Source organism: Trichosurus vulpecula, chromosome 1, assembly GCF_011100635.1.
Source record: "Trichosurus vulpecula isolate mTriVul1 chromosome 1, mTriVul1.pri, whole genome shotgun sequence".
In the NCBI taxonomy this organism is placed as follows: domain Eukaryota; kingdom Metazoa; phylum Chordata; class Mammalia; order Diprotodontia; family Phalangeridae; genus Trichosurus; species Trichosurus vulpecula.
Genome location: NC_050573.1, coordinates 291,067,202 through 291,081,573, shown reverse-complemented (window position 1 = coordinate 291,081,573; position 14,372 = coordinate 291,067,202).

Genomic DNA, 14,372 nt, shown 5'->3' with positions numbered 1-14,372 from the left:
GCTTTTTGCCACCATAAAAAGAGCTTCTATAAATATTTTTGTACGTAGAGGACCTCTTCCGCTTCCATTGTTATCTTTTAGGTATAGGTCCAGCAATGGTATAGCTGGGTCAAAGGGCACATAATGCTTGGTAACTTTTTGTGTATAATTCCAAATTGCTTTCTAGAATGGTTGTACCCATTCACAGATCCACAATCCACCAATCCACATTACCAATGTGTCCACTTTCTCCTATCCCCTCCAAATTTTGTCATTAGCCCTTTTTGTCTTCTTTGCTGCTCTGATGGGTATGAAGTGGAATCTCATAATTGCTTTAATTTGCATTTTTAATTAGTAGTGATTTGGAGCTCATATAGTTATAGATAACCTGGGTTTCTTTAAATATAAGATACCAATGTACTTAAAATGACCATGCAAAATATAAAAACATGATTCTATCTTACCATAATTTTTGCTAGCAAAATGACATTGTGGATATAAGGCCAGTTTTGTAGTCAGCAAAACCTGGATTCAAACACTGCCTCTGAAACACACTGTCCATTGGGCATGCCATTTAACTTCTCAATGGCCCCCAAGGAAATTCTCTATGGCAGTAAGTTACAGATGAGTTGTTGATATCCATTAGCAAAGGAATTTTCTACACTGTGTGAAATCACTGTTTTGGACCAAAAATGAACAAATTAATTAAACAAAATGCAATTAGCAATAATTTATGTGCCTCCTCAGAATTTAGAAATGCAGTTTTAGGTAATATTATTTGGATCCTCTGATTCTCATAATGAAGATGAATGAGGAAATTTGAACTGATGGCTTCCCTTTTTTTCCATGTAAATTTCCTTGTAGCAGGTGTATAATGAGGTAGATAGCACAGTCAGAAACAGTCACCGTGTGGTTGATTTTACTGACTTGTTTCTTCTTTGTTAGAAGGAAGGGTTACATGGTAGGCAAGGAATGTCAGGAAATGACTGTGATTTTTTTCAACAAAAGGAATCAATACATTTTTTAAAAGAAAAAGAAACCATCAAAGTAAGTAAACAAGTAAGAAGAAAAGTATAATCACTATTTTTTTAAATAAAATAAAATTTTCTTTAACAAAGAGACTTTCTAAACCACTCCAGATACCTGGAAAGACTATGGTTACTCCATTTGACAGTTTGTTGACAGTCATCAGAGCATTTCACTCTCAATCAGAAGACCTTAAAAATAATCACCAGATTATTAATACAAACTACATCTCTCACTGAACTGATAAGACAGCAGCCTGACTATATCCATACATCCTCTGGCTTTCATGGGTTTCAACATTGTAGAAAAGAATAAAGGTGGCAAGAAGGGAGGTGTGGGTGTTTACTAACCAGGCAGAAAGAAGTTAGTAGAACAGAAATAGTTGTGGACTGCCTAGATACAAAGAGTTTTGTGACATTTTTCAAGTCAAATGAGCTAAAAAAGAGCTAAAAGCTCCTAAATTTGGCCCTAATCATTCATCTGAACCCCCATTTCTACATCTCCAACTATCTGCTGGATATCTTTACTTGGATGTCCTGCTAGCATCTTAACCTCAGCAGGTGTCAAGCTGGATTCACGATCTTCTGTCATAAATTTCCCTTCAACTACCCTATGTTTGTTTATGGCACCACCATATCTCAGTCACACAAGCATGAAAGCACAGTCATCTTTGACTCTTCCATTCCCCTAAACCCCTCACCTGCCCATCCAGGCAACTAGCTGCAAATCTAGCTCTAACCCATCTCTTGCTTATCTCCCTTTCTTTCTACTTACTTTGCTACCATGCTAGAATCTTACAGATCCTACTGCCATCAAGACCCTACCATGTCTCTCCTAGATTTATTGTAATAACCTACTAAGTGGTATCCTTGGCTACAGTCTCTCTGCTCTCCAATCTGCGCAATAATCTTTCTTAGACACCTGATAAAAGATATACACCTAAGATATATGATGATAGACATATCATTCTCTTACTGAAAAACCTTCAGACACTATTGTTTATAGGATAAATCCTAAGGCCAATGAATAAATATCTTCAGAATATGCCTCTAATCAACCTTTTGAGCTTCATTGTTCATGACTGCTCTTCACACGCACTATGTTCCTAGATAGTTCCTTGAACTCATCAAGCTTCCTCTCAATGATATGAGTTCACTCACACCAACCCTACCCCACACACACACACACACACACACACACACACACACACACACTGCATTCCCTCTTCATCTCTGCCTGTCAAAATCCATTTCTTCTTTCAAGGCTTAGATCAGGTGGCACCTTCTCTATGAAATCTTCCCTGATTCCCTAAGTTGTCAACACTCCCTCCTTCCTCAGATTTTCTTTTTATTTACTTATCTGCATACTTATTGTATCCACCTCTTCAATAAAGTATAAGTTCACTGAGGACAAGTATTGTTTCATTTTTGTATGTGTCTTTACGTTATCAGTACCTATCACAGTGCCTAAAACTTTTTTTTTGTCTAGATCATTGATTTAGGAAGTGGAAAAGCCCTTTGCTTCAGCAATTGTTCTGAACCTGTAGTTTTAGAGAGTTGACTGGGGCACTGAGACATTAAAAGACTTTCCAAGGGTCACTTAGTCAATATGTGTCAGCAGTAGGACGTGAACCCAGGTCTTCCTGACTCTGGCTAGCTGCCTGTCCATTAGGCCATGATCCCTGACCCAATATAGGTACTTAATAAATGTCTGTTGAATAATTTAATTGAATTTAACAGAATCTCAGTGTCAACAAGTATCTAGAAATATCAGTTTTGTAGCTTGGTTTTAATCTGTAGATGTTCACTCAAGATTTTAGGCCAAATGCCCTTCCCAGTACAGTATTTGTACAAATTAGTAGGACTTCCCATGGAATTTAACTAGAAATAGAACAATCAAAACAACAGGTGTGTATACTAGAGAGAACACTGGATTTGACAGAAGGCCTGGATTTGTGACTCTGCCAATTATTAGCAATGTAACCTTAGACAAGTGAATTAGTCATTTTGATCTTCAGTTTCCTCATCTATAAAACAAGGATGATAATACTTAGCATTACCTACTTCATGGTATTGTTGTGAGATTCAAATGAAAAAATGTATGTAAAGTACAACTGTAAATCATTATGCAAACATCAGTCAAACACACCATCTCAGAGTAATGTAGTACCTCACAGGCTATCTAGCCCAGTCACTCATAACTAAACATTCATCCTCCCATATCATGCACCTTGCAAGTGATCAGCCAGCATTTGCTTGAAGACTTCCAGTGAGCAGAAACCCACTACTTCCCCAAGGCAGCCCTTTCCATTTTGGGACAATTTTAATTGTAAGGAAGATTTTCCTGATGTCAAGTCTAAATTTGGCCCCTTTGCAGTTTACATCTATTGCTTCTTGTTCTGTCCTCTGGAGTACAGAAGAACAATCCCACTTAGAAATGACAATCCTTCAAATACTTAGATGGTTATCTTGTTCATTCCCCAGGGCTTTTCTTCCCTGCGCTAAACATATCAATTCCTTCAGCCAATTCACATATGTCGTGATCTCAAGGTCCTTCAACAAACTGGCTGACCTCCTCTAGACACTTGTCAACTTATCAACATCTTTCCTAAGATGTGGCATAATACTACAGACATGGGCTAAACAGGACAGGCTTAAAGCAAGACTCTCACCTTCCTTATTCTGGACACTGAGCCTCTCGTTATGCAACCCAAAATTACATTAGCTTTCTTGGTTGTCCTATCACACTGTTAACTCCTCTTGAACTCACAGTCTATTAGAATCCCCCAAGATTTTTCAAAAAAAACTGCCATCTAGACATACTTCTCCCATCTTGTACTTGTGAAGTCAAATTTTTAAACCTAAGAATAAAACTTGGGATTTAACCCCATTAAATTCCATCTAACTAGATTCAACATAATGTTGGAGTCTATCAAGATCTTTTTAAATCCTGACCTTGTCATCCAATGGTTAGCTTTCCCTCCCAGATGTGTCATCTGATAAAAATACTGTCAATGCATTCATTTATCAAAGTCGTTGGTTTTAAAAAAAATGTAAATATCCAAGGCAAAATATGGATTTTCAATAAAATAGAGGACTTTCAAGCTTTCTCAGTGAAAAGACCAGAACTGAATAGAAAATTTGACTTTCAAACACAAGAATCAAGAGAAGCATGAAAAGGTAATCAAGAAACGGAAATTGCAAGGGACTTACTAAAGTTGAACTGTTTTGTTTACATTCCTACATGGAAAGATGATGTGTATGATTCATGAGACCTCAGTATTGGGGTAGTTGAAGGGAATACGCATATATATATATATATATGTGAATGTGTATGTATGTATATATCTATGTGTATAAGTATGTATGTGTATGTATGTGTATATATATATGTGTTTAGACAGATAGATAGATAGATATATGTAAAAGAGAGAGAGCAGACACAGGGTGAGTTGAAGATGAAGGGAAGATATCTAAAAGAAATAAAATGAAATTAAGGGATGAGAGCAACATACTGAGAGAGGGAGATAGGGAGAGACAGAATGGGGTGGATTATCTCGCATAAAGGTGGCAAGAGGAAGCAGTTCTGTGGGAGGAGGGGAGAGGGCAGGTGAGGGGGGAATGAGTGAACCTTGCTCTCATCAGATTTGGCCTGAGGGGGAATACCATACATACTCAGTTGGGTATCTTACCCCACAGGAAAGAAGAGGGAGGAAGATAAAAAAAAATAAAAGAGGGGGGGATGATGGAGGGGAGGGCAGATGGGGGTGGAGGTAATCAAAACAAACACTTTGGAAAGGGGACAGGGTCAAGGGAGAAAATTCAGTAAAGCGGGATGGGTTGGGAAGGAGCAAAATGTAGTTAGCCTTTCACAACATGAGTATTGTGGAAGGGTTATACATAATGATACATGTGTGGCCTAGGTTGAATTGCTCGACTTCTTAGGGAGGGTGGGTGGGAAGGGAAGAGGGGAGAGAATTTGGAACTCAAAGTTTTAAAATCAGATGTTCAAAAACAAAAAAAGTTTTTATATTCAACTAAAAAATAAGATACACAGGCAATGGGGCGTAGAAATTTATCTTGCCCTACAAGAAAGGAAGGGAAAAGGGGATGAGAGGGGAGGGGGGTGATAGAAGGGAGGGCTGAGTGGGGAACAGGGCAACCAGAATATAAGCCATCTTGGAGTGGGGGGGAGGGTAGAAATGGGGAGAAAATTTGTAATTCAAATTGTTGTGAAAATCAATGCTGAAAACCAAATATGTTAAATAAATAAATTTAAATTAAAAAAAATAAAAATAAAAAAAATAAAAAAATGTAAATAGCACAGTGTCAAGTACAGATTTCTGAAAGAGTCAAGTCAACATTGAACCATTAATGGCCATTCTTTGGATTTGGTCACTCAACCAATTGTAAATTCACCTTATTATGAGGTAGGCCACATTTTATAGTGTGCAACATTTTCAAATGCTTTGCTGAAATCTAGGCTAAATTATATATACCACATTCTCCTGATTGACTAATCAAAAAACCCCATGAAAAAAAGAAAAAACAGTTAATCTAGCACTTGACCTACTCTTAATAAAACCATGCCAAATCTTCATAATCACAGCTTTCTTTCCTGGGAGTTTATTGGCCAGCCCTTTAAAAAGTAAGTCATCCTTGAATTTTACCAGTAACTTAAGTCAAGCTCACTGGCCTATAGTTTGCACACTCAATTCTCTACTCTTTTTTGAAAATCAGATCAAGATTTTTCTCTTCTTCATCCTTGCAATTCTGCTCCAGTTCTTTGTGATCTTTCAAAGATCACTGACAGTAGCTCAGCAAGCCCTTTTTCCTGTTCTTTCATTAGCCTAGGATGTAGTACATCCTGGTGACTTGAACTCATCCAGGGTAGCTGGGCAGCCAGCTCCCAGTTAGTCTGTTTTGTTCTGTTTTTTATAATCAAAGAGCATTCTCTTTGGCAAGTAAAATAAAAGCAAAATAAGATTTAAGCCTTCTCTCCATTATCTGTTATCATCATTCCACCTACTCTGAGCAAATATCATGACTCTTTCTTGATCTTGCTCTTTCCACAACATAGGTTTAAAAAAAGTTTTATTGTCCTTAGCTTTCTTACAAGCCTCAGATCATTCTGACCTTAGCTCTCCTGGAGCTCTTCTTACAGAATTATCTTTTGTATTCATCATCCTTTGCCTGACCTTGCTTCCATTTTCTGTATGTCTTTTAAAAATTGAAATTCTGGATGAGTTCCCAGATCATATACATCAGTATGTTTAGAAAATGCCTCCTTTTCCCACCTAATCAGAGTTGTTTTCTTTCTGTCTTCAGAATGTCATTCTTAAGAGCTTTGTATTCCTCCACAGCTCCCCTGTAGAATTTTAGTTTAGAGGATACTACCAATATCTTCTCTATACCTTTTGAAATCTGCTTTGCCAAAATATAGGATGCATGTCAGGCTATGCCCAGCTCTTTTTTCCCCACTCTATCACAAATTGTAAGATGGACTGGTCACTTCCCCACAAGATCACCATCATTTTCACCCCAGCAACCAGTGCCTATAGGGCAGCTAGGTGGCATAGTGGATAGAGCAGCAGGCTTGGAGTCAGAAAAATATGAGTTCAAATCCAGTCTCAGACACTTATTAGCTGTGTGACCAGTCATTTACCCCTGTTTGCCTTAGTTTCCTCATCTGTATAATGAACTGGAGAAGGAAATGGCAAACCACTCCAGTATCTGCCAAAAAAAAAGAAAAGTCTGACTGAAAAATGACTAAATAAAAAACCAGCACTTAGAAAAATCAGATAAAAATAGAATGTTCCCTCATTCCTTCCTCCACCATTGAAGCATGAAATCATTATTAAAGCAAGTTAAGAAATTATTAGTTGTTCCTCTTTTAACAGAGAAAGTTCCAACAAATTTTTGGATAACTGAAGTCTCCATCATAGTATACCATGCCTCCAAGGCTGAGTTGTATGTAGTGTGTTTCTTTATCTTCTCATGTATTTCTTCAGTCCATGTAGCCTGTAGTACAGTTTGATGATGATATCGCTTTCTGATTCTGCTTCCATTGAGCTTCACCCAAGGGTTTCCCACCTCTCTAGTTCTTGGATTTCTTAATCTACTGAATTGCATCCTCTCACTTACCTCCCTTTTTATCTATCCAAGGTATTTTGAATGAAGTATACTCTTATAAATCCATATTCCAGTCATAGGTCTCATCCCAGTGATACCTAGGAGCTCTAATTTGCCTCCTCCTATTGGAATCTTGTTTTTTGCCTATACTCTGTGCATTTTTGTGTAGACACACAAGGTCATGGGTTTTTCATTATTGGTTCTTATCTTTGATTACATCTCCTCTGAATTTCAAGACATCTCACTATTATTCCTCTTCCTACACTAAAACTCTTCTCCATGATATGTAGTCTGAAAGAAAAATACATAGGCATTTTTCCCACTTTCACTTACTTTTCACTTGAAAGTCCTCTTGATTAGATTTTCAAGATTCCATAAAAATGCATTCTTTCTAACTCTTAGAAATATTCCATCTCTTTTTATAAATCTATTATTTCTATATTTTTAACCTTGGTTCAGAAATCCAGTTCCCATTGCCAGATACCATCTTCTTAACTAGCTCTTCACTTAGCAAATCTCTCTCTCTCTCTCTCTCTCTCTCTCTCTCTCTCTCTCTCTCTCTCTCTCTATCTTTCTCTCTCCCTCTCTCCCTCTCTCTCTCTCTCCCTCTCTCTCTCTCTCTCTCTCTCTCTCTCTCTCTCTCACTATTTGCTATCAACCCATAACATTATGGAAAATAACACCTGCGCCCATAAAGTCTTAATTTTCTTGTCCAAATATTTGTAATCTTTAGCTAGAATTTCTATCTTCTTTTGGGAATTATTATTGGTTTCCATGTGAATCACCAGAGGAAGTGGATAGTTGTCACCCAGTTAGACAAGTCTTAGGAGACTCTTTTACATCCTAGAAATTAGAAGACCTCTATATTGTTATCAGATTAGCAAAAAGGGACTTCAGTATCCTCTCAGCATGGGACCAAAGCCACCTCTTCTTTCTCTGACTCGGTACTAGATGATCTCTTACTGACATCACCTATGGATCCATATCATTGTTACTTGGAGGCCAGTAGCTGCTTCCTCTTCAGAATGTCCCGTTTCCTCCTTTTTAGGAAGAACCTCCTATTTCTTTATTAGTTCCAAGTACCCAGTGGACCTTCTTCCCTTTCTCCTTTGTATGACATTCTTCCAATCTCAACATCCTTAACAAAATCAGGGTTCTCTCTTGGCCTTTCAGATCATTCTTCTTCTCCTTCATTTTTACATTTAAGCCCTACTTCCATTTTTTTAAAAAGATTCTCCCTGGTAATCTAAAGCATGGAGAGGTATTCCTTGAGCCTCCTTCCCTTCTTTTCTAGGAGAAATACAAGCCTACAATTTGAACCTAGATAACAGTTGTTTAGCTGTTGCAGAAATATAAACATTATACACTCTGCTCTCCATTATTACTGAAAGTGAGATATTCAACATTTGTAATTTTTGCTAGTAGATCTTATAGAGATCTCCTGGGACAAAAGGCTTGTGAATACTTTCAACTCCATAAATGTCACTCTCCTTTTCACCTCTTCAATCTCATTAACACCTTGACAGCAACATCCAACTTCCTTTCTTTTCTCTTACTAACTTCTTACCTTGTTTTTACCAACCTGTCTTATTAAGTTTTACCAAATATATTCTTCTTCTCCTTGAGTCTGTCTCCTCCTCCTCCTTCTCTGCCCCAGGCCATACTCAAGTCCCTCTCCTCCTCTTTTTTCCTCCTACAGCTCTATACTTTGTTCTCCTTCTTGTCCTCAACCTTCTCCTTATCCAGAGGTTCCCTCCCTAAACACTAACCTTTCATCATTCCCAAGTCTTCCAAATTACCTTCATTATTCCTTCTCCTTCTTAGGCTCAAATCTTTCTGTTCATTCTCCCACCTAAATGATTCCTTGGGAATCCAGGATTAGAAATGGGAAGTATTTGGCCTCATGTCCATACAATATTTTTTGGGTGTGGATGCAGGTCCTCAAAAGTTTATGGGTACCATAGGCAAGGAATGAATCTATAGTAAGTGAGGGAAATGAAAATTTTTTGGATTATGAAGTTCACAACTGTCTATTAGGTAGTCAGTGAATAATGAATCAGCCCATTGAAAGTCCTTAAAAATGATTTTAAAAATCAGCTGCTCAAGTTTAGGACTAGGGAAATGTACATAGAAAAAAATGGCTCAGAAAGACCTTGGAAGGCTAGACGATTGCAAGCTTAGTATGAGCCAATAGTGTAACACAGCAACCAAAAGAGCTAATGTGATATTAAGCTGTTTTAAGAAAGTCATAGGTGAAGAGAAGAAAATAAGCATTTATTGATCACCTACCATTTTCCAAGAAATGGGCTAAGATTGATATTAACTCAGTTGATCTAGTTGTCTAGGACTAGGGCGTGGAAGGTCCTATTGTACTGTTCTCTGGTAAGACCACATCTAGAGTATTTTGTTCAGTTCTAGATGTTACATTTTAGGGAAGACAATGATAAGTTGGAGAATGTCCACAGGAGAGGGATCAAGATGGTGACCATGCATATGAAGATCAGTTGAAGAAATTGGGGGTGTTTAGATTGGAGAAGAACAGACATAAGGAAGACAAGGTAATTATCACGTGTTTCAAGAGCTGTCATATGGAAAAGAAATTGAATTAGCTTGGAGGTCCCTCCAAAAAACTATAAAAAATGGCTCTGAAAAAATTGTAGAACTGCAGAACCCACAAAATAGCAGAGGGAAGCAGGGATCCAGCCCAGGACAGCCTGGATGGTTGCTGGATGAGGTCTATCGCACACGGAGCAGAGGGGAGTGGAGCTCAGCGTGGGCAGCGGCAGGACCAACCAGACCAGCAGCAGGCTGGAACAGACCCTAGCGCCCTGAATCAGTGAGCTGTGGCAGTTACCAGACTTCTTAACCCACAAACACCAAAGACAACAGAGAAGGTTAGTGGGAAAAGCTGTGGGGGGACAGAGTTCACGGTTCAGCCACTGCCCCAGGGGCAGTGGGGGAGGTGCAGCAACAGAACTACAGCTGCAGTTACTTCTGGCCCCAGGCCCACGTGGTGGGAGGAATTAAGTGGTGAATCAGAGCAGGTATGCAGAGCCTGCTTAAGATTTGCGTCAGGTCCGGGTTGGTGGTTCTTGAGGAAGGAGGAGTGCTGGTGCGGCAGAGCTGGCTGTATAGAAATAGCTCTGAAATCAACGGCGCATCCCCTCAAGCTTGGAACAAAGTACTCTTTGCTCTACAAGCAGTCATACCCCGACGAAAAACTCAAGGGTCAAGTAAGTTGTCTGGGAATATGGCCAGGCAGCAAAAATGCACTCAGATTCAGTCTCAGACTTTGGAATCTTTCTTTGGTAACAAAGAAGACCAAAACACACAGCCTAAAGAAGTCAACAAAGTCAAAGAGCCTGCACCAAAAGCCTCCAAGAAAAACATGAACTGGTCTCAGGCCACGGAAGAGCTCAAAAAGGAGTTGGAAAAGCAAGTTAAAGAAATAGAGGAAAAATTGGGAAGAGAAATGAGAATGATGCAAGAAAACCATGAAAAACAAGTCAATGATTTGCTAAAGGAGACCCAAAAAAATACTGAAAAAAATATTGAAGAAAACAACACTTTAAAAAATAGACTAACTCAAATGGCAAAAGAGCTCCAAAAAGCCAATGAGGAGAAGAATGCCTTGAAAGGCAGAATTAGCCAAATGGAAAAGGAGGTACAAAAGACCACTGAAGAAAATACTACTTTAAAAATTAGATTGGAGCAAGGGGAAGCTAGTGACTTGATGAGAAATCAAGATATTATAAAACAGAACCAAAGGAATGAAAAAGTGGGAGACAATGTGAAATATCTCATTGGAAAAACCACTGACCTAGAAAATGGATCCAGGAGAGATAATTTAAAAATTATTGGACTACCTGAAAGCCATGATCAAAAAAAGAGCCTAGATATCATCTTTCAAGAAATTATCAAGGAGAACTGCCCTGATATTCTAGAGCCAGAGGGTAAAATAGAAATTGAAAGAATCCACAGATCACCTTCTCAAATAGATCCCAAAAAGAAAACTCCTAGGAACATTGTCACCAAATTCCAGAGCTCCCAGGTCAAGGAGAAAATACTTCAAGCAGCCAGAAAGAAACAATTTGAATATTGTGGAAAAACAATCAGGATAACACAGGATCTGGAAGCTTCCACATTAAAGGACCGAAGGGCTTGGAATACAATATTCTGGAGGTCAATGGAGCTAGGATTAAAACCGAGAATCACCTACCCAGCAAAACTATCATGCTCCAAGGCAAAATATGGACCTGAAGGACCTGAAATAGAGGACTTTCAAGCCTTCTCAGTGAAAAGACCAGAGCTGAATAGAAAATTTGACTTTCAAACACAAGAATCAAGAGAAGCATGAAAAGGTAAACAAGAAAGAGAAATCATAAGGGACTTACTAAAAGTTGAACTGTTTTGTTTACATTCCTACATGGAAAGATGATCTGTATGATTCATGAGAACTCAATATCATAGTAGCTGAAAGGAATATGCATATATATATGTGTGTGTGTGTATACATGTATATGCATATGTGTGTGTCTATGTGTGTATATGTAAGTGTGTATATATATGTGTGTGTATGTATGTGACATACACACACACACACACACACACATAGGGCACAGGGTGAGTTGAATATGAAGGGATGATATCTAAAAAAATAAAATCAAAGTAAGGGAAAAAAAAGAATTAGTTTTGCTTGACCCTAAAGAGTAGAAACAGAAAAAAAAACGAGTTTCCAGTTTCAGAGCTATATTTTTGCTTAATGTAAGTGAAAACTTTCTAACAATGAAAGCTATACAAAAATAGGATGTGATGCTTTGTATGATAGTGAGTTCCTCATCACTGAACATATTCAAGTGGAAGTGGGGGGAGGGGTGACCATTTTGGGAGTTTTAGAAGAAATAATTATTCAGGTATGGGTTACAGTAGATTACCTGTAGGGTTCTTTTCAACTCTAAGATTCTATGATTCTTTGAAAAAAATATTCATTGAGCACTTCCAGTGTGCCTTGAGTTAAGAGTCACTGAGATAACAGACATATGCTCCTTTACCAGGTGAAAGTTTTTGACTTGGCAGGACCTATTAGAATTTGTATTCTGCTACCACAGCCTTTGAGAACACAGAGTAACTCCCACACTACAATGAAGCATCAGAATAGAGCTTTAGCATAGTATATTATTTTCAATACTTCAGAAGATTCATTATTTCATTGCTGGGAGTAATCTTTTCATTGATATAGGTTGCAATGCCTTCATGCCTTAGATGATAACCATTATGAGTAGCCATGACCCTCAAAAACTACCACCTGGGTCATTCTTCAGGGGATGAGCATCTTTGCACTTTAGTAGTTTGGCCCTTAAATGAATGAAATGTGGTACATCATTGAACTCATACTCAAAGCCTTTCCAACTTAGTAGGAACCTTCTGAACTTCTAGAAATACATTGATATAGCCTCCAAGAACTTTAGGTCAACTCCACTCTAAGGTAAGATATTGACATTATTCTATTTCAATATCTTGTTTCAGAGCTGGTCAGAATTCTTACAGATAATCCAATCACGGTCCTCACCCCGAGGTCAGGTATCTGTTTATATCTAAACGTATGTTCACATGGAAAGTGAACTGCCTATAAATTCATGTAGTGGGAATGTTCTCCTGGCAATGCCACATATGCTAGGAAAAATTAAATTTTCTTGTCTTTTTATACTTTAGCATGACATAATGACATAATCAAATATTAAATTATTTCTCAAAAACAGAGAAAAAGGCAGTATGTAACAAAACAATATTATGCAGTGTAGACAATAAACACAGAAGAAGCTGGGGAACAGAGACCAGTATGGACTGGAGTTAACAAGGAAAGTTTCACAGAGAAGATGAGTGGCTATAAAAGGAATGCAGTCAAATCTAAGAGGAATGACTTGAGGTGGGCTTTGAAACATGATTAGGGTTGAGATGAATGAAAGAGGAAAGAAGGGAGAAAGGGAGAGAGAGGAAGGAAGAGAAGAGGGAGAGAGAGAGGATGGAAGGAAGGGAGGGAGGGAGGAAAGAAAAAAGGAAGGAATAGCATTCCAGATAAGGGGAAGGAAACAAAAAAAAAAACAGAAGCAAAAGTGAGCATTGTATGTATGTAGGCAAGGAGAGAGAGGAGGGTCAAGTAAGAAGACTGGGCCAGCCAAAATAAAAGTTCTCGTTAAGGAGGAATGATATCAGATGGGTGGAGTAGAGCCTTATGGAAGGCCTTGACAACCAGGAAGTTGAGAAGCATAGCCAGTTCATGATCATAGGATCATACAATCACAGAATCATAGATCTAGAGTTGGAAAGAACCTTAGAGCTCATCTAGTCTTATCCCCCTCCTTTTCAGATGAGGAAACTGATATTCACAGAGGTAAAGTGACCTGCCTAAATTTATTCATAGAATGAACATCTGAGATTTGAACCCAGGTCACCTGACCAGAAACCTAGTGCTCTTTCTATTACATCACGCTGTGTTGAGTATCTAGTAGTAGCAATAGATGGAAAAGCAGTATTGATGTCTATAGGAATGGGAGATGCAGGACTTGGATGTGAGAGAGGGCTGGGAAGATTTGGGAATCTTCCATAAGGTTGTCATTAACAAAGGGATAGTTTTCCCAAGGCAATCAGCCAAAAGAGAGAAAAGAGCAGAGACCTCTGAGCCTTGGAGAATATAGCCATTTACAGGTTGGGTAAGGAAAAGAAGTCAGTTAAGGGACCAAAAAAAGGAAAAAGAGCAAAGAAATAGAAGGAAAACAAGGGCAATATGCCTCCTCCTCACCATGAAATTACCTTGAGTATATTTTTTACATACTTAGAGTGAAGTATATAATTACTATGCATTATATGTGTGTATTATATACATTATATGCAATGTAGACAGTATACATCATATAGTACCTGTATGGTATACATTATGTGTATGTTCTATATATCATATGCAATGTATACTTCATGTGTATTATATGCACTATAGTATACATTATATAGTACATTAAAGTACACATATAGTATATATTACATAACTGTATAATATACATTATGTATTATTATATATTCTATTTGCTACTACCATATATATTATATACAAGGTATATTTAGTATACATTATACAAATGATATCTTCTCTGGTTGAGTATAAGCTCCTTAAGATAACTGTTAATTTTTATTTTTGTAGTCCCAAAGTCAAGCATATTACCTGGCACATAGTAAGTGCTT